This window comes from Hemitrygon akajei, chromosome 16, assembly GCF_048418815.1.
Source record: "Hemitrygon akajei chromosome 16, sHemAka1.3, whole genome shotgun sequence".
NCBI lineage: Eukaryota > Metazoa > Chordata > Chondrichthyes > Myliobatiformes > Dasyatidae > Hemitrygon > Hemitrygon akajei.
In genome coordinates this window covers 33,296,628-33,323,059 of record NC_133139.1, presented here as the reverse complement: position 1 = coordinate 33,323,059, position 26,432 = coordinate 33,296,628, and positions in this window count along the sequence as shown.

Here is a 26,432-nt window from a genome sequence, read left to right as displayed (position 1 = left end):
TCTGAAAGTGGAGGGCCAAATGATCCGATCTCTGCATCCAACAGGGATCCATTAAGCCAAAGTGATCTCCAAGCAGCAAGACAGCCTTATTTAACTAACAATAGAGTTCTAATCGAGAAATACCTTATTTTAAAAATATCTAAATACATAATAAGTAATTTGAAGTAACTATGATTAGAGAGATTTAGAAAATATCTACAAACCCCTTCACAGACTTTGTTAGCCACTTGTCAAAGTCTGCGAAGCATTTGTAGATAATTTTCAAATTTTAAAGCTATTCAAATATATAAAAGGTAATTTTTTAAAAGTTATTAATAACATTAAAACCAAATTAAAATACTAAATTATAATTAAAAATATTAAAATAAAGTAAATTAACTGAAACATTTAATTGTATTTAACTTTTGAGGGTGACCATAATTCAAATAATTGATGTTACCATTACTATGCCCGTGTTTGTTCCTGATTCTTTCTTCAGGGTTGCTACTCAATAGTGCATCCAGCAATGGAACACAGAGTCTGAAGTGTCAGCATTTAACCCTTAGGATTTCAGGCCTCTGTGTTTCATCATGCATTCACATTCATGTGAAACTTTGTAAATGGCCCTGGACCAACAGATCCTTGCAATCCAATATTGCTGCAAGTGTGCCATACACAAATAGAGGACGGCTCAATACAATAAATCATCAAGATAATTTCCAGGTCTACAATGGCCCTTAGCATGCAGTTTACATGGATATGGTGAGTAGATTTTGCAAAACAGAAGCTAATTGGGAATAATTGCAAGGCATCTGTGTTCTATTACATGTATTGAATAAAATACCATGATATTATCTGAGATGTTCTTCTATTGAAGTTTATTAAGTAAATGAGTAAAGTGTACCTGGAATAAATGCTGGCAAAATATATCTCACACCACATACCATGAACGTTATCTATACTCTGGGAATATATCTGTACATAACTGCACAAAGATAGATATGGAAAGAAAACCAGATAGAATCTAAAAAGCAGCAACAAATAACTAACAACCAACGAAAAGTTAGAGTACGGGATAAAACCTGCCCAAAATGTTAAAAAAAAAGAGTTTCTCTGGATATTTTATAAAGAGAAAGTTGGTCCAATAGAAAGTGAGTCTGGGTAATTACTAATGGGAAACCAGAAATGCCAGATGAATTAAACAAGCCTTTTTTCACCAGAGTGTATAAGTCACATGCATATGAGGTTGCATTACTGATGATGTGTCCCAGTTCACACCCGGTTTGTTGAGCCAAGCAGTGGTGGACCACGATAGTGAAAAGCATGGGCCAGATTAAACTGGCTCCACTACATGACCCTTTCTGCCAGAGCCCCTCATATCTCACCACACTGAACTCCACAACCTGATCTCTCCCAACCCTACATATACAACTGCCAACCCTACCCTCAAACCTAATCCTAAAGTCCAAGGGGGCGCACACACCCACTAACCCTAGGCACACCCTGATTAACTCTGGCCACACCCCCACAAACCCGATGATCTGTGTCAGAAGGGACAAGATCCAAGAAAGGCAAGTGTTGGACCTAGTTAATGAAGGCGTGGGCCAGATCAAAGTAGCAGGGTTGCGTGACACTGAATCTCAAGTGACGAGATCAAAAAGCACAAGGGGGCTGATTCACCCACTGCCCGAATACTGTAACTGCAAATCAACAACTGGAAAAGAGGGAGTAACTCAGGAAAATTGTAGGAATTGCAGGCTGTTAAGTTTCTGGGTCTTGACAGACTTCATCCTAATGTCTTCAAAAAGTGCCTAGTGAGGCAGTGGACACATTGGTTTCAGCTTTCCAAAATTCCCTAGATTCAGGGAAGATTCCCTTAAATTGACATACAGTGAAATGTAACTCCCTTATCCAAAATGGGGGAGAACAGAAAGCTGAAAATTATGGGCCAGTTGTCATAATATCTGTTTGTAGAAAATTGTCAGAAGCTATTATTAAAGATGTTACATCTGGAAACCTTGAAATGACAACGTGATCAGGCAAATTCAAAATGAAAGAGAAATCACACTTGATCAATTCATTGTAATACTTTGAAGAAGTGATGTGTGCAGCAAAAGGGAATTGTTGAATGAGCTGTAGAGATTTTCAAATCAAAAGTAATTGCAGGAAAAATGGGTATGATCTGGGATGTAAGAAATTGGTGTTGATAAGGGATTGGCTGCTTAACAGTAAACAGAACATAGACACAAAGGGATTTTTCTGATTGGCAAGATGTGAAAAAGGTTAGTTACTGGAATCAATGTTATGGCCTCATAATTTGTAAAAATTATGGATGAAGGCAATGAAGGTGCAGTTGCTAAATTTGTTGATGAGGCAAAGACAAGTAGGAATGTAATTTGTGAAGAGGATATGAGGAGGTTACAAAGAAATGCAGTTAAATTACTTGAGCGGGCATTTTATCCATTTTGGCAGGAAAAATAGGACACTTATGAGAGCTCATCTGGAATATTGTGTACTGTAGTGATGTCATTATTTGAGGAAGGTTTAGAGCTCAAATTTAGTATGAGTTTAATAAACTAATACTTGAAATGAGTAGGTTGACTTACAAGGAAAAGTTGGACAGACTAAGTTTGGATCTACTGGAATTTAGAAAAGTTCATAAGATCATAAGTGGTCTTCATAGGATGAAAGAGGGTGTTTCCTGTTGTGGTAAAGAGTAGGAATGGAGATAACAATTCAAAATTAAGTGTCGAGGCAATCTTTACCCCCACCCCCAGAGCATTGCAAATGTTTAGATCTCTCCTCTTCAAAGGGTGGTGGAAGCAGATTCTTTGCATAGTTTTAAAAACACGGCTAAATAGATGTTTGTTAAGGTTACTAGGGTAGACCAGAATGAGGAGCTGAATTTACAATCAGATCAGACCCAATCTCATTGAAAGGCACTGGTCTCAAAGTGGCCTCCTCCTGCTTTTCATTCATATGTTGATATGAATAACCCTGTCAGCCAGAAAGTCTAAAACATATCCCAATCCCACTTATTCAGCTGAAAAATGTTGGACATCCCCCAGCTACAGTAAATCACCAATAATCTTAGTTTCGGATGTTCAAAACATTGATATTGCAGCATCTGACTCACTTGTTAGTCTGGAATGTGAGTCAGGGTTATGAATTCATCTGCTGCTGGAACTGTGGTAGAGGTTAAGAACACCAGTAGTTAGTAACATAGAGAGGTTTGCCATGGAACCAGATCTGGAGTGCTTGCATATTTCCCATTCCTTCAAATCCACTGGATACATTGGTGGAATTATTATACCATGTAATATGTAAAATATAAATAAATTAATAAACATATATTTGGGTTGAAGTAACATCCAATAGTCTGACTCTGGCTCTACCAAAATCCCAACTGTGCCAAATGATCTGAGTTTTACTGTACTGAATAGTTTTTAAAAAGTCAATACTCACTTTTTGATGACATAATTACTAAGTCCTGAAGTACTAAGTAACCCTCTGCTACATGCCGTTACTCTTCTATTTTGCAAAATTGAAACAGAAACAAAAATTACAAGGTTCATATTTTGATACAAAATGCATTAATGTTAACTAAAATGTTATTAATACAAAGATAAGACAAACATGCTGGTATTCTACTTGACAAAAAGGAGAAATTGATGGAAAACTTATCAGCCATTAATCCTAAAAAATCTGAGGCAGAATTGGGTTGGAAGTGTGAAGAAATACAGTAGTATCATGTTTTAGACAAAAATGGTTTCTGTCTCTTCAAACATTAAAAATTGCTTAGAGCTATTTTATGAAGTTGTACAAATGAACATAAATGGCTAGAAAAAAAATGTGTACAACTAAGTAAATGGGTAGCAGAAGCAACAAGGCATATCCAAACCCAGTCTTACTAACATGCTACTACTCACATTATCCAAACAAATGCTGAGCTCCACGTACGTTTTAACAACACCCAAATAATCTCCCCAGCACTGTTATACTATTTCACCTTTCCAATCCCTGTGATTTATCAAGCATCTTGTCCAACGTGCAAGATTCAAGTAGATTTATTACCAAAGAATGTATAAATTATACAACCTTGAGATTTGCTTGCTCACAGGTACCCATAAAGCAAGAAACCCGAAAGAACTCAATTAAATAAGAATAAAAGAATAAAACAATTGAAGCAAACAGCAGCATTCCGAATCAAAATTGAGTACTCAGATCTGAACTGCAGACCTGGATGAAATAGGCTTAAAACCTCGCCGATCAGTTCATCATATTAGAGGGCACAGAGCACAGTAGCAGGGCAATCTTCATAGGCTCAGCATTATGGAGATGACCATCGCAGAGAATAAGTGAAATCAGCTCTTGTCCAGACTGACACCCTGTCCCTTCAGTCTACCTGGGCTGACATTTAAATTGACCAAACAATAGACAGCAAAAGGATCCGGCGCCCAGGAGAGTGGAGAGAAGATCGCAGAGAGCGAGCATGCCTCCAATCTGGACCAGCGTTAAAATTGTCTAATAAGAGTATCGTACCTCACACTAGGACCTGGACACCGCTTCTGCGAAAGGCCCTGGGCTTAGACCATACCACTCAATGACAGCATCGGAACTCCATCTGCAATGATTCTGTGACACATCACCTCAGTTCATCCCCCAAACTTTCTGCTTGTATTTTACAAGCAGGACTTCCTTCAGAATTAAAATTTAGATCACCAAGCTCTTGTTCTTGGTCCCCAATACATCATTTAGCTAATTTCACCGCTTTCCTTGGCTAATTTTTAAGGCTAAAATGGATTGCCTATGTTGAAATGCGAAACAGACTTGATGGGCCAAATGGCTAATTCAGCTCCTATATCTTATGGTCTAAACAAGACTGCTTGCATCATTGTGGCCCTGTTCTGACCCTGAATTAAATTCCCAACACTACATTCGGCCCAATTATTTGAACATCCGTAACATTGTCTCTTACTACCACAGCCTCAGCAAAACAGTGATTGAAACCCTCCAACAAGTGCTTGTTACATTTGGTCTCAGTGGCTTCAATAGTCTCCTGGTCAGCTTCCAACATGTACCATCCATAAACATGAGCTCATCTGAAAACTTTTCTGCTGGTTTCCAAAATCATTCACCACTTCAACTGCTGTCCTTATGTCACCATTTGCCCCCTTCTGCTCCATTCACTCAAATAAAACCATAAGACATAGGAGCAGAATTAGGTCATTCAGCCCTTTGCGTCTTCTCTGCCATTTGATCATGGCTGATTTATTTTCCTTCTCCATCCCATTCTCCTGCCTTCTCCCTATATCACTAAAATTGTAGAATTACCTTTGATGCTCTTAGTAACCTATCAATCTCTGCTTTAATTATACCCAATGACTTGGCCTCCACAGCCACCTGTGGCAATGAATTCCAAAAAATCACTACTTTCTGATTGAAGAAGTTTCTCATCATCACTATTCTAAATGGACATCTTTCTATTCTGAGGTGGTGCACTGTGGTCCTGGACTCTTGTGCTATTTTTTTCTGTGTAGGTACATAGCTAGTGTGCTGAGAATGGGTCTATCAGTAGTGTTATTTTCTTTGTGTGAGATGTGGGAACTCTGGCAGACATCCAGTCTCCATGATAGCCACATCTGGTTAAAGTGCGTAGAGCTACAGCTCCTTAGAGACCGTAAGAAGTAAATGGGGCTACAGCTCGATGACCTTCAGCTCATATAAGAAAATGAGGAGGTGATAGATAAGAGCTGTAGAGAGGTAGTCACCCAAAAGTTGCAAGAAGCAGGTACCAGAGTGACTATCAGGAGAGGGAAAGGGAATAGGCAGCCATTGCAGAGTACTCCTGTGTCTCCTCAATAATAATTATACCGCTTTGGATACTGTTGGTGGCAGTGGGAGGAAACAACCTACCAGGTATCCAAGCTCATCCATCCTTTCAACTGAACAGGTCTCTGGCACCGTGTCTGGCTCTGTGGATCAGAAGGTAAGAGCGGGGAAGTAGAGGAGTGCAGTAATGATAGGGCATTCCATAATTAGAGAGCAGAAAGCAGATTCTGTGAAAAAGACAGCCGGATGATATGTTGCCTCCCAGGTGCCAGGGTCAGGGATGTCTTAGATAGGGACCATGGCATTCTGAAAGGGGGAGGGGGTGTGGCCAGAAGATATGGTACATATTGGTGCTGATGACATAGGTAGAAAAAAGGAGGTCCTGTAGAGAGAATATAGGGAGTTAGGCAGAAAGCTGAAAAGCAGGACCTCCAGAATAGTAATTTCTGGATTGCTGCCCGTGCCACATGCCGGTGAGGGTAAGAATAGAATATTAATGCAAGGCTGAAGAATTGGTTCCGGGGGCAGGGTTTCAGATTTCTGGATCATTGGGACCTCTTCTGAAAAGGTATGACCTATACAAAAAAGATGGGTTACTCCTGAACCAGAGGGGGACCAATATCCTTGCTGGCAGTTAGAGCTGTTGGACGGGGTTTAAGCTGAGGTAGCTGAGGGATGGGAACCAGGTGATAAAGTTGATATACAAGTAGATGCAGTGTGTAGTGAGACTGTGAGGATGGACAGTCAAAGGATAGGGCAAAGTTGCAGTCAATGAGATGAGTTAAATGTACCGGGAGACAAAATCAAAAAAGGTGATGAATACAGGAGTGAAGGTGTTATATTTAAATACACACAATATACAGAATAAAGTTGATGCTCTTGTAATGTAGTTAGAGATTTGCAGGCATAATGTTGTGGGCATCTTTGAGTTGTGGCCGAAAGAAAATCATAGTTGGGAGTTTAATATCCAAGGATACACATTGCATTGAAAGGACAGGCAGGTATGCAGAGAGAGTAACATGGCTCTGTTGGTAAAAATTAAATCAAATCCCTAGTAAGGGGTAACATACCAGGATGTGGGCTACAAATTACAACGGGAGATAGAAAGGCATGTAAAAAGGACAATGTTACAATAATCAACATTGATTTCAATATGCAGGTATATAGATTGGGAAAATCAAGATGGTGCTGGATCCCAAGAGAGGAAATTTGTAGAATGCCTCTGAGATGGCTTTTTTAGAGCAGCTTGTGGTTGAGCCTACTAAGGGGATGGCAATTCTGGATTGGGTGTTATATAATGACCCAGATTTGATTATGAAGATTAAGGTAAAGGAACCCACTTAGGAAGCAGTAATCATGATATGATAGAACTCATCCTGCAGTTTGAGAAGAAGCTAAAACTGGATGTATCAGTATTACAGTGGAGTATAGGGAATTATAGAGGCATGAGAGAGGAGTTGGGCAAAGTTGATTGGAAGGAGACATTTACAGGGATGATGGCAGAGCAGCATTGGCTGGTGTTTCTGGGGGAAAGGTACATCCCAAAGATGAAGAAGTATTCAAAAGGGAGAATGAGGCAACGATGGCTGACAATGGAAAAGATAAATCACCTGGCCAAATAGACTACACCCCAGGATTCTGGAAGAGGTAGCTGAAGTGATTGTGGGGACATCAGTAATTAGTCTTTCTACAGATACCCTGCTTTCTCAACAGTATGTGCCCCTCCATTTATCTTTGTATCTTCCGCAAACTTGGTCACAAAGCCATCAATTCCATCATGCAGGTCATTAACATATGAAGTGAAAAGTAACAGACCCAACACTGACCCCTGCAGAACATCTCTATTCCTGGCACCTAACTAAAAATGGCCTCCTTTATTCCCACTCTGCCTTCTGTTAGTCAGACAATCTTCTGTCCGTGCTTGTACCTTTCCATGGGCTCTTAGCTTATTTAATAGCCTCATGTGCAGCACCTTGTCAAAGACCTTCTGAAAATCCAAGTAAACAACACCCACTGACTATCCTTTGTCTATGCTGCCTGTTATTTCCTCAAAGAGTTCCAACAGATTCGTTAGGCAAAAGATTTCCCCTGAAGGAAACCATGCTAACTTCAGTGAATTTTATATTGTGGCTCCAAGTACCCCAAAATCTCCTCCTTAATAATGGGCTCCAACACCTTCCCATCTACTGAGGTCAGGCTAACTAGCTTATAATTTCCTGTCTATTACCTCTCTCCTAAAAAGTGGAGAATTTTTTCAATTTTCCAGTCTCCGGAACCATTGCAGAATCTAGTGATTCTTGAAAGATCAATGCTAATGCCTTCTCAGTCTCTTCAGATAGCACTTTCAGAACAATGGACCGTAGCCCATCTGGTTCAGATGATTTAACTACCTTCAGCTTCCCAAGCACTTTCTCCTTAGTAATAGTGAGCCCACTCACTTCTGCCCCCTTACATTTGTGAATTTCTAGCATGCTGCTGATATCTTCCACAATGAAGAGTGACACAAAATACTTATTCAGTTAGTTTACCATCTCCTTGTTCTCCATTACTACCTCTCCAACATCATTTTTCAGTGGTCCAATGTCCATTCTTGCCTCTCTTTTACTCTTTATATATCTGAAAAATCTTTTGTAATCCCTTCTATATTATTTGTTAGCTTACCTTCATATTCAATCTTTTCTCTCCTTATTGCTTTTTTAGTTGACATTTTGTTTTTAAAAGTTTCCAATCCAGATACGGTTGCTTCAACGTCCCTTTAGAATGCTGCTTCTTCTTTGGGATGAACCAATCCTGCATCTTTTTATTACTCTCAGAAACTCCAGACGTTGCTACTCTACTATCATTTCTTCTAGTGTCCCCTTCCAATCAACTTTGGTCAGTTCTTCCCTCGTGCCTCTGTAGATATCTTTACTTAATTCCTACACTGATGCATCTGGTTTCAGTTTCTCCCTCTCAAATTTCAGGGTGAATTCAAAGTTCAAAGTTTGAAGTAAATTTCTTATGAAAGTACATATATGTCACCATATGTAACCCTGAAATTAATTTTCTTGCAGGGATACAGAGTAAATAAAAGAAACACAACAGAATCAATGAAAGATTGCACCCAGCAGGACAGACAAAGAATCAGAGGTGTGTTGCTCAGGTGGTTGTTGGTTGGGTTGAGTTGTTCTCTGATCTTGGCATTTTACTTGCAAATGTTTCATCACTATGTGAGAAAACATCATCAGTGCGCTGTTGATTGTGGTGTGTCCTCTAAATGTTTAGCCTTTATATACTTTTCAATCAGCTGATTTGATATCCTTACAGAATCTCAGTTATGGTGTGGGAAGGAAATCTCGTCGCCAGATGGCTGTTGTTGAGATCATCGTGCACTGTGGTCTGTGGTCATGAAGTTCATCACACAGCCAAATAGGCAGAAGTTGAAAGATTCTTGATTAGTCAGGAGATGAAGGGTTATGGAGAGAAGGCAGGAGAGGATCAGCCATGATGAAATTATAGAGCAGACTCAGAGGGCTAAGTGTCCTAGTTCTGCTCCTGTGTCTTATAATCTTATCTTGATCAGCTAGGTATGTGGGCTGTGGAATACCATTTTGTTTTCAAATCCAGATAAATGAGATACAGTATTGCATTTTGGAAAATCAGACCAGGCTAGGACCTATACAGTGAATGATAGGATCCTTGGGAGTGTTATGGAACAGAGAGAACTAGGAGTGCATGTGCAGATTTTGCTGAGAGCAGTGTCACAGGTAAGTAGGGTGTTCGTACGTTAGTCTTCATCAGTCAGGGCACTAAGTATCAGAGTTGGGAAGTTATGTTGTTGTTACGTAAGACATTAGTGAAGCCACACTTGAGTACTGTTACAGTTTTGGTCACCCGGTTATAGGCAAGATGTTATTAAATTGGGAATAGTGCAGAAAAAGTTTACCAGAATGTTTTCTGGATTTGAGGGGAGGGGGTTTGTGTAGACTCAGACTATTTCCTGTAATATAGGTGTTTGAGGATGACCTGACCGAGGTGAATAAGATCATGAGGGGCATAGACAGGTTGAAGGCACACAATCTTTTTCCCAGGAAGGAGTGCTGAAAACAGGAAGACATAGGTTTAAGATCAGAAGCAAGAGATTTAAAAAGGATATATGACAGATTCTTCATGCAAAGAGAGGTGTGGATTTGGAATAAGCTGCCAGAAATAGTGGTTGAGGTGGGCACATTAGCAACACTTAAAAGCCATGTAGATACCTAGATGGATAGGAAAGGCTTAAACATGGGCTGATGGGCAACGGTGTTGGCATGGACAAGTTGGGTCAAAGACAAACAAGAGAAAATGTGCAGATGCTGGAAATCCAAGCAACATACATATACAAAATGCTGGAAGATATCAGCAGGCCAGGCTGCATCTATGGAAAAGAGTGCAGTCAGCGTTTCAAGACTCTCCGGCAGGGTCCTGCCAAAGGGTCTCGGCCCGAAACATAGACTGTACTCTTTTCCATAGCTGCTGCCTGTCCTGCTGAGTTCCTCCAGCATTTTGTGTGGGTTGCTTGAGTCAAAGAACCTTTGTCCATATTGTATGATGCTATGACTCCATGACCCTCCTTAAAATATATCTCTTCTGTAGGGAGAAGATCATTTCATCTAATAAGCCCAGCATTGATATGGTTCTATTCTTTTATATTTTTGAGGCTTTTGACCGAGTAAAACAATCCAGTTCTTATAACATAATTCTTATAGGCCCTCAGTTAATTTCATTGGTTATGCATACTGTGAATTCACTACCTAAGTCATATATGTCAAACTCAAGGCCCGCGGGCCAAATCCGGCCCGCGGTGGAATTATCTTTGGCCCGCGAGATAATATCTAATTACTATTAAAGCTGGCCCCAGTAATCGAAGCGCCTATGGCGTATGATATGGCTAATGCTGAGTTTATTCAGGTACTAGGTTTTCAGGGTTTTTAGTGTTTATTCGGCAGTCTTGCTTGGCAGTCTTCTTTATAAGAAACGGAATTTGTAAAGTGAAACACTTTGTAGTTATAGCAGAGACTGAGACACATGAGAGCAGGCTGAAAAAACGGAGGCAACGAAAGCTGCATTCGCACGCGTCCGACTGATCCGGCCCGCATGAAGCTGCATTTTGCTCAATCCGGCCCGTGACCTAAAATGAATTTGACACCCCTGACCTAAGTAATTCCACATCCATTTTTCAGCCTCTGAGCAAATGATTGGCCTGTGATTGTCTCTAACACTGTTCCCTTTAAGCTGCACAGGTGCATGGCTGCTCAGTAACTGAAGTGCTCCTGTGCACGTGGCCTTTGTTGCTGCACAGCTATTCATTCTAAATATTCATATTATACATATTTCCACTCAGAACACTGATTAGTCCATGCACCTATTAAAAAAAGGGAATATTGTATCCAAGTAAGTGCTTATTTCTATTAAAAAAAGAGTGGTGACAGTTTTATTGGAGCTGATGTACCACAGCTACTTTAAGTAATTCAAATCACTTGTTTATATTTTGGTATAGGCTATTAAGTGTTGGCGCGTAGCCAAGTGGTTAAGGCGTTCATCTAGTGATCTGAAGGTCGCTAGTTCGAGCCTTGGCTGAGACTGCGTGTGTGTCCTTGAGCAAGGCACTTAACCACAAATTGCTCTGTGACGACACCGTGGCCAAGCTGTATGGGTCCTAGTGCCCTTCCCTTGGACAACATCGGTGGCATGGAGAGGGGAGACTTGCAGCTTGGGCAACTGCTGGTCTTCCATATAACCTTGCCCAGGTTTGTGCCCTGGAAACTTTCCAAGGCGCAAATCCGTGGTCTCTTGAGACTAACAGAGGCCTGCACATAGGCTATCACTATCTTCTCAACTCACTAACTGGCAGAAAGAAAAGAAAAGGAGAGTTTACAAGTGCTACTTAAAATTATCATGCAGTTCATTCAGCCTTTCTATTTCAAATTCCTTGTTAACTTCTGAACACTTTTTTTTGCCAGAGTTGTTGTAAATTATCACATGAATTCACTAAGAAGAAAATTTTGTTTGTCTTGGACTGCTTTACAAACCATTTCACTACTGTCATCAATGCTTGGAGGTGGACGAGGAAGAACAAGCAGAAAAAGCAGAATGCAGAGGGTAATCAGGAAGAAAAAGAAAACTTCCAAATGCTAGAAATCTGAAATAAAAACAGTTAATTCCAGAAATACTCTGTAGGTCAGGCAACATCAGTGGAGAGTTTAATGAAGTTAAGTTTTAAGTAAATTACCTTTCATCAGAAGATAGAAATATTTGAAATTTAACATGCCTTAAGTTGTAAAGAGGGAGATATGGATAGAGCAAAAGGAAGTCTATGGTAGGCAGCAGGCACAGAATGATACAAAAAGTGGTGGAGCCAGTTGAGGAAAAGTAGTGAAGGCAAGTCAAGCACAGTTGATCTAATTGGGGGAAACATAAATAAAAACTCAAAGTACATTTTTATACATATATGTCACCTAGAGATTCATTTTCTTGCAGGCAACTACAGGAAAATAAATAAATACATTAGAATTTATTAAATAATGCACATAAACAAATACTGACAAACAAACAATGTGCAAAAGAAGTCAAATTGTGCAAATTAAAAAATACTAAGAACATGAATTATGAATTTGTAGATTATGGAATGAGTTCAGAGTTGAGGTAAGTGTAATTATTCATGCTGGTTCAGGAGCCTGATGGTTGTAAGGTAATATCTGTTCCTGAACCTCTTGTGTGGGACCTAAGACTCCTGTACTTCCAGCCCAGTGGTAGTATTGAGAAGAGGGCATGGCCTAGATAGTAGGGCTCCTTGAAGATGGATGCTGTTTTTTTGTATCATGCTCCTTGGATGATAGGGAGGGCTTTGCTTGTCATGGACTGGGCTGTAACCACCGTTTTCTGTACACATTTCCATTCCTGGGCATTGGTTTTTCCATACCAGGCCATGATGGAACCAGTCAGAAATTTCTCCACTGAGCATCTGTATAAGTTTGTTAAAGCTTTAGGTGACATGCCGAATCTATGGGAACTTACATAAGAATGTAAGAAATAGGAGCAGGAGTAGGCAATCCAGCCCATCGAGCCGGCCCCACCATTCAATAAGATCATGGCTGATCTGTCCGTAAACTCAGCTCCAACTACCTGCCTTTACCCATAACCCTTAATTCCCTTACTATGTAAAAATCTATCTAACTGTATCTTAAATAAATTTAGTGAAGAAGCCTCAACTGCTTCCCTGCCCAGAGAATTCCACAGATTCATCACTCTCTGGGAAAAACAGTTTCTCCTTATCTCCATCTTAAATATTCTCCCCTGAATCTTGAGGTAATGTCCCCTAGTTCTAGTCTCACCTACCAATGGAAACAACTTTCCTACTTCTATCTTATCTATCCCTTTCAAATTTTTGTATGTTTCTATAAGATCCCCTTTTATTTTTCTGAATTCCAGAGAGCAGAGTCCCAGGCGACTCAATCTCTCCTAATAGGCTAACCCCTTCATCTCTGGAATCAACCTGGTGAACCTCCTCTGCACTGCCTCCAAAGCCAGTATATCCTTCCTCAAGTATTGAGACCAGATCTGCACACAGTACTCCAAGTGTGGCCTCACCAGAACCCTGTATAGTTGCAGCATGACCTCCCTGCTCTTGAATTCAATCCCTCTAGCAATGAAGGCCAACATTCCGTTTGCCTTCTTAATAACCTGTTGTACCTGCAAGCCAACTTTTTGTGATTCATGAACAAGCATTCCCAAGTCCCTCTGCACAACAGCATGCTGGCATCTTTCACCATTTCAATAATAATCTGCTCTTCTATTATTCCTTCCAGCGTGGATAATCTAGCATTTACCAATGTTGTATTCCATCTGCCAGACCTTGGCCCATTCACTGAACTTATCTATATCCCTCAGCAGACTCTCCACATCCTCTGTACAATTTGCTTTTCCACTCAGTTTAGTGTCATCAGCAAATTTTGCTACACTACACTCAGTCCCCTCTACCAAATCATCAATGTAAATGGTAAACAGCTGCGGGCCCAGCACCGACCCCTGCAGCACCCCACTCACCACTGACTGCCAACCAGAGAAACACCCATTTATACCAACTCTCTGCCTTCTATTGGTTAACCAATCCACTATCCATGCCAATACACTTCCTCCTACTCCATGCATCCGTATCTTATTTATAAGTCTCTTGTGTGGTGCCTTATTGAACGCCTTTTGGAAATCCAAGTATACGACATCCACCTGTTCTCCTCTAACCACTGCACTCATTATGTCCTCAAAGAACTCCAGTAAGTTTGTCAAAAAGGACCTGTCCTTTCTGAATCCATGCTGTGTCTGTCTAATGGGACCATTCCTTTCTAAATGTTTCGATATTTCTTCCTTAATGACAGCTTTAAGTACTTTCCTGACTACAGATGTTAAGCTAACTGGCCTTTAGTTACCTGTCTTTTGCCTGCATCCTGTTTTAAAAAGTGGTGTGACATTTGCTGTCTTCCAATTCACTGGGACCTACCCAGAGTCTAGAGAATTTTGGTAAATGATTACCAACGCATCTACTATAACCTCCGCCATTTCCCTCAGCAACCTGGGATGCATCCCATCAGATCCAGGGGACTTATTTACCTTCAGGCCTTCTATTTTGCTCATCACTATCTCTTTAGTGACAGTGATTTTATCGAGGTCCTCACCTCCCATTTCATCCATAACATCATTCTTTGGCTTATTAGATGGGTCTTCCACTGTGAAGACCGACACAAAATAGTCGTTCAATGCCTCAGCCATTTCCTTATCACCCAATATCAATTTCCCCTTATTGTCTTCCAAGGGACCTATGTTGACTTTAGCCACCCTCTTCCACTTTATATATAGATATATATATATATAAAACCTTTTGCTATCTGTTTTTATATTTTGTGCTAATTTACTTTCATACTCTATCTTCCCTTTCCTTATTTCTTGTTTCTTTTTTCTTTTTACAATATTTTTATTCATTTTTATTCAGAAGAAAAAAAAACAAGATTTACAGAGTGCAACACATAGATACATCTCAACATAACTTGTGTATATTCATATATTGTGATAAAATTGATCAAAATGTTATAGCATAACACATAAAGATATACCACTCTGTAATCAAAAATTTAAAGATAGGTCATACATCATAAAAAAATGTTTTATATATTTATTCCTTATTTCTTGTTTAGTTGTTCTTCATTGCTTTTTAAAGTTTTCCCAGTCCTCCACTCTCCCACTACTCTTTGCGACTTTGTACACATGAGCTTTTAATTTGATAGTATCTTTTATTTCCTTAGTTATCCAAGGCTGGCTCTCCCCACACTTACTGTACTGTCCTTACTTTTGACTGGAATATACTTTTGTTGAGCACTGTGAAAAATCTCTTTGAAAGTGTTCCGCTGTCCCTCAACTGTCCTACCAAATAGCCTTTGCTCCCAATCCACATTAGCCAACTTCTCCCTCATCCTTTTGTAGTTTCCTTTGTTCAAGCATAATACAGTAGTTTTAGATCTAACTATGTAAAGTTCAATCATACTATGATCACTCTTTCCAAGAGGATCCCTGACTACAAGATTGTTAATCTTACCTGTCTCATTGTACAGGACGAGATCTAAGATAGCATTTTCCCTTGTAGGTTCACTAACATGCTGCTCAAGAAAGCCATCACGGATGCATTCTATGAAGTCCTCCTCAAGACTTCCTTGAACAACCTAATTCACCCAGTCTATGTGGAAGTTAAATCCCCCATGACAACTGCTGTTCCATTCTTACAAGCCTCAGTTATTTCTTGATTAATCACCTCTGCCACTGCAATATTTTTATTAAGTGGCCTATAGATAACTCCCACCAGTGATTTTTTCCCTTTACTATTCTTAATCTCTACCCAGATGGACTCAACATTCTGCTCTGTAGATCTTATATCATCTCTCACAATCGCCCTGATCTCATCCTTAATTAAGAGTGCCACTCTACCTCCTTTGCCTTCCTGCCTATCTTTCTGTATTACCTGATACCCTTGAATATTTAATTCCAGTCATCTCCACCTTGGAACCAGGTTTATGGAACTTCTAAGAAAGGAGAAGCACTACCATGCTTTCTTTGTGGTTGCACTTACCTCACAGTCCCAGGGCAGATCCTCTGATATGATTATGCCAAGAAATCTAAAGTTATTGTCCCTCTCCACCTGTGATCCCCTCTCACTCCCCCATCTCCAACTTCTTCCTCCTGTAGTCAATAATCAACTCTTTGGTTTTTCTGACTTTGAGTGAGAGGTTGTTGTTGTTGTTGAGGGAGATTCTCAATCTCCCTCCTCTATACCAATAAATCACCACCTTTGATTTGGCCAATGTCAGTGGTGTTAAGTGAGTTGAATAATGATGGAAGGGAAGTAAATAATATAATGGTGTAACAGTGAGATACAAAGTACATAAATTAATCATGAAAAAATGAGAATGAAGGACAGAATAAAGAGGCTGCAACTGTGCAGGGAGAAAAAAAACTGAGTTAGGGTTACAGGTGAATGACATTGCATCAGAGCTACCCAGTTCTAACACAAACTAGAAAGACTGAAATTGTTGAATTCAATGTAGAGTCCTGAAAGCTGTAACTTGTCTTGACAGAAGGTGAGGTGCTCTTCCCTAAGCTTAAGTTAGATGTTTGGAAAAGTGTAAGTGGATAAGGATAGAAAGGCCGGAGAGGGAGTGGGATAGAGAATGAACAGAAGCCCAGATTCATGCCTGAAGGATGAATGGAGACTGTTTGCAATGTGGTAACTCAATCTGAGTTTGTTTTCTTTCCCTGTGCATTAGCATCTACATTATGAGCACTGAAATCAAAGTAAGAAAGTTTAAACGACAAATCTGAGTACCTGGCTGGGTTGCATTTCTAGTGTCAGCTGTGATGATATTATTTCAGTTTCCCTCTGTCCTATGAACCTAATGTGGGAATCAGCTGAGGATGTGCAAAGTGTGACTGAGAATTCCCGGATGAATTTCCAGAGTGCCACAATTTGACTGGATATAGTTGGACTCACATTTCAGTTTGGCAGTAACCTTTTCCTGTTACAGAACTGGTAAGATTTGATGTGCTTCTTATGAAGATTTTACAGTCATTAATGCTCTCTAACTCATTTTCAACAATACAATATGCTTGAGTACACATTATCAGATATATCATAGTGATGTGTAGTGAAGAGAAGGGAAGTATGCAGTGGTAAAGAAACATGGACCTCTGTGTGAATGCCCAAATGCCTGCTGTTACTGGTCTCTGTACTTTGTGAACTTTTGCACTGTGATGATACAAGCAGTGGTGTTCCACCGGGTTCAATGCTAGGGCCTCTGTTGGTTATGATATATATAAATGATCTAGATCAAAATGTAGATGAGTGGGTTATAAGTTTGCAGATAGCACAAAGATTGGTGGAGTTGTGGATAGTGTTGCGGGCAAGATGTTCTGTAAATCAGTTATAGATATGGGTGGAGAAATGGCAGATGAATTTTAATCTAAGATATTGTGAGGCGCTGCACCTTATAATGTCAAATGTAAGATGTGTAGAGGGATCTTGAGGCCCAAGTCCTTAGCTCAGCAAAAGTGACCATTCAAGTAGATAGAGTGGTAAAGAAGGTATATGGCACGCTTACCTTCATTGGTCAGGGTATTGAGTATAAAAGTAAGCACATCATAAAAGTTTGGTAAAGACTACTCTTAATGCATTTTGTATGCAGTATTGATTGCCACAATACAGGAAGGAAGCGGAGGCTTTGGAAAGAATGTTTAAGAGGTTTACCAAGATTCTGATTAACAGTGGAAAGTTTATGAGAGATGTGCAGGGCAAGTTTTTTTTTTACAGAATGCTTGGAAGTGGCTGCCAGAGGTAGTGTTGGAAGCAAATACAGCAGTGGCATTTAAGAGTCCTGCCAAAGGGTTTCGGCCTGAAACTTCGACAGTAATCTTTTCCATAGTTGTTGCCTGGTCTGCTGAGTTCCTCCAGAATTTTGTGTGTGTTGAGTGGCATTTAAGAGCAGGGAAAGGAGTGATTTGGATCATATACAGGCACAAGAGATTTTGTTTAATGCGGCCACGCATTCCGCACAGACATCGTGGACTAAAGGGCCCGTTTTTGTGCTGTACTGTTCTATGTTCTATTGCAAAGCTGCTATTGTATCAGAAGCACAGGAAATTAGTTTGCTTTTCATGTAAAGCCATCTGACAATGGAGTTCCTTCTCATGCTTTCTTGGAGAGAAGTAGTGAGGATCTGTCTTAATCAGAAGAATCCAGAGGTTCTTATAACAGGAAACATAGATTTACAAATATTTTCATGTTATTTGAAGATTACTTGGAAGATGACTTGCTTCCACTCCTACATTGTGGGTTCTGATGTAGCTAATGAAGCCAATATGGTAACTCCACACTCTTCCACAAATGGGGCAGGAGTTGTTGGCAAGGTAAACAGGTGTGTAGATTATGAGATGGAACACTTTGGTTGCTTATGAGGCTCCTGTGTATGCCTGATCCATAGTCTTGAGGTTATCGATGTCATCCCAAATGCTCTTTCTCCTCTTTGATTTCCCTGGACTTATTCACGGAAGCTTTGAGAAAAATCCATGCATCAAATGGTATTTCTCTGTCCATCTGGTACCTTCTCCCATTACATCTCAGAACTGCATATTTGCTTTGAGAGCCTGGTGCCAGGCATGCAATTGTAATTGAGAGTAACTAGGGTGTCAGAGCAGGGGTTAGTGGCCCAAAAAAGGATGCTGACATTGGGTCACTTATCCTTACAGTCAATTGGAAGATTCACCAAAGCATATGACAGAATGAGCCTTACCAGGATCTTCTACAAACTTGTCCTTAGCAATAACGGTTCATAACAAGACCCTGCAAAAGATGGACCACTTCCCATATCTTATGAGCTATCTACTTTTTGCGAAGGCTGAGGAAAGTCCATCTCCCATCCTCATCACATTCTACAGGAGTTGTATTGAGAGCATCCTGAGCAGCTGCATCACTGCCTGGTTTGGAAATTGCACTATCTCAGATCGCAAGACCCTACAGCGGATAGTGAGGTCAGCTGAGAAGATCATCGGGGTCTCTCTTTCCACCATCACGGACATTTACACTACACACTGCATCCGCAAAGGAAACAGCATTATGAAGAACCCCATGCACCCCTCATACAATCTCTTCTCCCTCCTGCCGTCTGGGAAAAGGCTCCGAAGCATTCGGGCTCTCACGACCAGACTATGTAACAGTTTCTTCCCCCAAGCTATCAGACTCCTCAATACCCAAAGCCTGGACTGACACCTTGCCCTACTGTCCTGTTTATTATTTATTGTAAATGCCTGCACTGTTTTTGTGCACTTTATGCAGTCCTGTGTAGGTCTGTAGTCTAGTGTAGCTTTCTCTGTGTTTTTTTTTATTACGTAGTTCAGTCTAGTTTTTTGTACTGTGTCATGTAACACCATGGTCCTGAAAAACGTTGTCTCATTTTTACTTTGCACTGTACCAGCAGTTATGGTTGAAATGACAATAAAAGTGACTTGACGACTTAAGTCACCATACAAACACAAGCTAACTTCAGAGTAGAGGCTAATTATTTTGGGGATCTATAGAATACTGCTAACTAGAAATCCCACAATATGCATCCAAAAATACTGGTTTTTTATCCCTTTAGTTATTTTATAGTATTCAGCAATCAAATTCAGTTGAAGTCATTTTGCAATGTTAAAATGTTCAATTACTTACTTGAATATCTTTATTTCTTTAGTTGGTGGACACCCAACGACTAAGAATATGGTCTGCAAAAAATGGATAAATTGTTCAGTAAAACTAGACATAGATCAGTAGTACACAACTTCCTTGCAGATTTCTATCAGACGTCTGAATAGTCCATGAACTCATAAGATACCACCTCATAAAATACTACCTTCTGGTTAATTGGGACACAACTGGGATCAATGATCAAACTACGTATACAGTATACAAAGCTGAGATTCGTCTTCAAACAAACAACCATGAAACAAAGAAAACCATGAACTAATTCAAAGAAAAGCATGAAACCCCCAAGTGCAAAAAAAGAACAAATCACGCAAATGGCAAAAAAGAGCGTGAAACATAGAATGCAAAGCACCAAGTCACAAAGTCATCAAGAGTCCAGGCATGTTCAGTTCAGCTCAGTTCAGTTCAATCCAGCGCAGCATTGCTCGCTATCTGCAGGCCCCAGAGCCAGCCCACCCCGATCAAAATTGCACAAAACAGCCACAAAAAAGAGAGACAAGAATCCAGAAACACATCATAATGTGAACTACACAGTACAAACCACAAACTGCATCAATTAAACCATACACAAGACCCAGGATTCTGGACCCATCCAGTGCATTTTGGCCCAATTAAGCAGCTCCTCCAATTAGCCTAAGTTTCATAGAAATAGTTTAAAAAGTATAAAAAAGATAAACTACTATTTAATTGAGTAACAATTTATGTACTTACCATATAAAATACAGAAAAAATAAGAACACCATCAATATTTCTACAGTACTATAAAACTGTATATTAGTTCTCTATAGTTATTGACAGAGGAATTATGATGCTGTGCTCTTTTGATTGACTGTAAATGAACAAAATCAGTGCAGACACCTAGTGTAGATAATGGACTGCCCTCATACAATTTTTGACCATTGCATCTTCAAAATCTTCATTTTCATTGTAGCATTCAAGATTATTGTTGATACCTTCAAATTATTCGTAGTTCCCCAACTTGTTGAAGTAGTGAAATCATTTAATTTCATTGCAGTTACTGGCATCTCTAAGCCAGAATACTTGAAACTGCAGTGAGCAAAACAGCGTTGATTTGCCTTAATGCTTACTTATCACCAACTAAAAGTGACAAAAATTGCTGCTTTTTTAACATAAGCATGCGCAACTGACATTGTTTGAAAACTCTAAGCATAGTGTAGTGTCTAACAGCCAAGCGAATGCATGTTAGTTAGAAACTGTTCAGCAACGGTCTCCTGCCCCAATTAAGTGGCATAGTGTCCCAACTAAAGGAAGAGAATCCTGGCTATTTTTTCCAATTAGATTTTGTTCTCTACAAATTGTCCCAAATAAACGGCTGCCCTGATTCACTGATAGCCCAATTAATTAGAATCCACAGTTCTATATTCCTTATTGTAACATATATTATGTTATATTTTATATATTTTATTTTATTCTGTATATTATATTTTTGTATTGCACTGCAGTACTGGCACAAGACAACTAAATTCGTGGCGTATGTCAGTAATAACAAACCTGATTCTGATTCTGAGGCTAGACTGAGAATACAAAAAATTATGAAGGCCATCCTGAAGAAACCTGTTGCCTTATCATGCATAAGCATTACTGATGCTGTTTTTGTACTTATAAAGACACTATTCCTAGAGTTTGTTTAAAAATTAGAGTTCATGAATAGTTTGTAAAATTAAAATATGCTCATCCTTGTACATTGGGCTGAATTTCAGTTACCAGAACAAAAAGGATAATCATGCTGTACTACGGCCACTACACAGAACCATCAACAATAGTACCTGCACTTCTATTCTTACCTAGGCCAGATGAGGAGAGCCTATCTTGTTAGTTCTCTGAACCCTAAAGTCCAAGATGTGAAAGGTATTGTAATAAGTCCCTGCTGATGGAATAGAACCAACAGCAGATAAAAAAGTAGAGGTTGTCAGGTGAGAAACTTCCTATGCTACCTGTGGTGTTTCTACATTCCCTCTGTGATGGTTTCCTCTGGGTGCTCTGGATTCTTCCCACATTCCAAAGATGTGCAAGTTGGTAGGCTAACTGGCCACTGGAAATGGAGAAAGTAGAAATCCAGGGAAAGTTCATGAGAATATGGGGAGAATAAAGTTAGATTAATATAAATGGGTGAACCAGGTAGGCTAAAGGGCATGTTTTCATGCTTTGTGTCTATTTTCCAAAGCCTGCTATGGAAACACCAATGTCATTGAACAGAAAATCCTACAAAAAGTAGTGGATATGGCCTATAAGACCAAAAATTATAGGAGCAGAATTAGGCCATTCAGCCCATCGAGTCTGTTCCACCATTCTATCATGGCTGATCCTGGATCCCAATCAACCCTATTCACATGCCTTCTCGCCATATCCTTTGTTGTGCTGACCGATCAGGAAACAATCAACTTCCACCTTAAATATAAGCATGGACTTGACCTCCATCACAGTCTGTGGCAGAGCATTCCACAGATTTACTCATCTCTGACTAAAAAAAAAATCCTCCTTATCTCTGTTCTAAAGGGTCACTCTTCAATTTTGAGGCTGTGCCCTCTAGTTCTGGATACCACCACCATGAAAACATCCTCTCCACATCCACCCTACTTAGTCCTTTCAACATTCAGTAGGTTTCAATGAGATCCTCATGCATTCTTCCGAATTCCAGTGAATACAGACCCAAAGCTGCCAAACACTCCTCATATGTTAACCACTTCATTCCCAGAATCATCCTTGTGAACCTCCTCTGGACTCTCTTCAATGACAAAAGATCCTTTCTGAGATATGGGGCCCAGAACTGTTGACAATATTCCAAGTGGGGCCTGACTAGTGTCTTATAAAGGCTCAGCATTATCTCCTTGCTTTTATATTCTATTCCCCCTGAAATAAATACCAATAGTGCATTTGCCTTCTTTACCACAGACTCAACCCATCAAATAACCTTCTAAGACTTGCACGAAGACTCCTAAGTCCCTCTGCAGCTCTGACGTTCGAACCTCCTCTCCATTTAGATAATAGTCCATGCTATTGTTCCTTTTACCAAAATTCATTATCATACATTTCCCAACACTATTCCATCTGCCATTTTTTTGCCCATTCTTCCAATTTGTCTAAGTTCTACTGCAATCACATTGCTTCCTCAGCACTACCTACCCTTCCATCTGTCTTTGTATCATCCACAAACTTTGCCACAATCCATCAATTCCATTATCTAAATCATTGACAAACAATGTAAAAAGCAGCGGTCCCAATACTGACCCCTGAGGAACACCACTATTCACCGGCTGCCAACCAGAAAAGGCCCTTTTTATTCCTACTCACTGCCTCTTGCCTGCTAGCCATTCCACTATCCACGCCAGTATCTTTCCCGTCACGTCATAGGATAATATCTTGTTAAGCAGCCTTATGCATGGCACTTTATCAAATGCCTTCTGAAAATCCAAGTAAATGACATCCATGCTGCTTGTTACTTCCTCGAAGAACTATAACAGATTTGTCAGGTAAGGTTTCCCTTTACAGAACCAAGGCTGACTTTTGACTTATTTTACCATTAGTCTCCAAGTACCTTGAAACCTCATCCTTAATAATAGACTCCAACACTTTCCCAACCACTGAGGTTAGACTAACTGGCCTATAATTTCCTTTCATTTGCCTTTCTCCCTTCTTAAAGAGTGGAGTGTCATTTTCAATCCTCCAGTCCTCCATGTCAGAATCAGTGATTCTTTAAAGATCATGACTAATGCTTGTTATCTCTTCAGCAACCTCTGTCAGGGCTCTGGGATGTAGTCCATCCGGCCCAGGTGACTTATCCACCTTAAGACCTTTGATTATGTCTAGCACTTTTTCGTTTGTAATAGCAATGATACTCACTCTTGCTCCCTGGCATTCACAGACCTCTGGCACGTGGCTAGTGTCTTTCACAGTGAAGGCAGATGCAAAGTACTAATTAAGCTCATCTGCCATTTCTTTGTCCCCCATTACTACCTCACCAGCATCATTTTCCAGTGGTTCAATATCAACTCTCACCTCCCTTTTACTTTTTATATAACTGAGAAAACAGATGATCCAGTCCATCATGGATAACGCCCTTCCAACCACTGAGCACATCTACATCAAAATGCTGTCACACAGAAGCAGCATCCATTATCACAGACTCCAACCACCCAGGACATACACTGCTGCCGTCAGGAAATAGGCATAAGAATTTCAGGATTCACAGTATGAGGTTCGGGAACAGTTACTACCCCTCAACTATCAGGCTCCTGAACCAAATGGGATAACTTCACTTGCCCCATCATTGAAATGTTCCCACGACCAATGAATTCACTTTCAAGGACTCTTCATCTCATGTTCTCATTACTTATTGCTTATTTATTTATATTATTATTTCTTCTTTTTGCAGTTGCACAATTTGTTGTCTTCTGCACTCTTGTTGAATGGCCTACTTGTGCGGCCTTTCATTGATTCTGATATAGTTATTATTCTATAGATATGCTCACAAGAAAATGTTTCTCAGGATTTTATGTGGTGACATACATATACTTTGATAATAAATTTACTTTGAATTTTGACTTATTTTTCAGTTACTCACTTTTGGGATTTGAGTGTCACTGTCACCATTTAGTGGTTGTACCCATGAGAATATCATGGTGAACCGCTGGGTAGAGAACTCCAGGAATTAGACCCAGTGAAGATGTAGGAACAGGAATATAGTTTGAAGATATGATGGGAGGTGAACTGGGGAGAAGCTTACTGGTGATAGTATTCCCTCACACCTGCTGGCTTGACTTGATACCGGTAGAGGATGAGGATTTGGGAGATACTGTCTCTCGCTGTAGAAGGAGCGATATGACTCTCCCTTGTTAGTGCGAGAGTGCGTGCGAAATATTGAAAATGTTGGAGTGAACAGTTAGGTTTTGATGGACTGTAGACCATGGTCTCTCTTTGGGGCTTTGCTGTTGCTGGCATGGTGGGTGGTGGGAATGCTGATGCTTTATGCCAGAATAAGTGGGGAGGGAGGGGCAGGAAGAGGAGGGTTGATGCTGCTTGCTGCTGCCTGTGCATGGCAGGGGGCAGGGGGTTTTGGGGTTCTTACTTTTTTCTATCATTCATCCTTTGGGAGTTTTCTTCTGTTTCGAGGATGTCTGCGGAGAGTAAGAAATTCAGGTTGTATATTGTATACATGGAACCATTGAAATGGAACTACTGAGCTACACATTCTGTAGTTCTTAAGAGACTCACTTGATCCCAGTTACCTATTGTGGTAACTTCTACTTTGGAAAAGGATCACTCGACAACTTCATGCCCAAAGCAAAACAACTTTATCGGGGATGGCAAAACCAATATTTACATACAGAGGCTTTCACTGAACCGTACTGCATGGCAGAGAAGCTATACACATGCACACTGGACAAGAAAATGGAAGTAAAACCCCCCCAACCCTGGAACCAGCCTCTCTTTATAAACAGCTTCCCCTAGCGGGAGTATTTCTATATTACCATTATCCTGATTAGTATTAACTTATTTTTATAATGCTCACATTACAACAATTCTCCCCCTTTAAATTCCAACATTCCCTAAATGTAAAAGTACTGGGAAACAAAATCAGTGGTGTCATTAGCTTGCGTACCCCTGAAACATATACTAGTGTCTCAGCAACAGTTTACCAATACAAAACACTTGAAAAACATGGCAGATTCAACATTCAGTCTAACACAAAAAAAAACTGTCAGGTCAAACATTCAGTCTGTCAGGAGGTTTGCGAGTGCGCTGTGATCTGCGCACTACCCCCAGTGACCCAGCAGGCACCGCTGGTGAGGGTGTTTTGGGTGGATCTGGTGTTGGGGGCATGAGAGGCATCTGTGTGTCTGTGTGAGACTATCCATCCCCTAGAGGAGACCTTGACCTCTCTGCCAGCGTCTCTCTCTCTCTCTCTCTTTCTCTGGCAAAGTCACTGGTGGACATGCACCGTGGAACTGTCTGCCTCTGAGGCTGTACCATGACTCAGGTGCACATGGTCCTGATGTCTGCGGAAAACACGTCCATCAGTCAGCTTAACAACATTGGAGATTGGACCACTCTGCTTAAGAATAAGCCCAGGTAGCCATTGCTGATTGTTGTTACTGCTGATTGTTTCTCACATAGACATTGTCATCCGGTTTTAACTGTCTCTCTCGTGCATGTTGATCATGTCCTTCCCTTTGCTTTTCCTGCTTTCTCTCCACTTTTGCCTTCATGTCCGGGCACAGCAGGTCCAAACTTGACTTGGGCCTACACCCCATCAGCACCTTTGCTGGAGTATGTGCAGTCGTAGTCTGTGGTGTGAGGCGGTATTTAAACAGAAAACATGAAAGCTGGGTACTAAGAGAGTTCCCTGTCATCCGCTTCAGCCTTCCTTCACTGTCTGAACAGCCCGCTCAGCCAAACCATTTGAGGCTGGGTGGAAAGGGGCCGTCCGAATGTGACGAATGCCATTCTGCTGCATGAACTCACTGAACAGCTCACTGGTGAACGTCGGGCCATTATCAGTGACCAGAGTGTCAGGCAACCCATGGACTGCAAACACTTGCCTGAGTTTGTCTATGGTTGAGGGGGCTGTGATGTTGCTCATGATGTGAGCTTCTATCCATTTGGAGTGTGCATCCACCATTACAAGAAACATCTGCCCCATAAAGAGGCCAGCAAAGTCCACACATAGCCTAGACCAGGGGTGGTCTGGCCACTGCCATGGGTGCAAAGGAGCTGGTGGTGCCATGTTCTGATTGGTCTGACATTGCGTGCATGATTTTACCTTGTTCTCCAGATCCTGATCCATTCTTGGCCACCAGATGTAGGA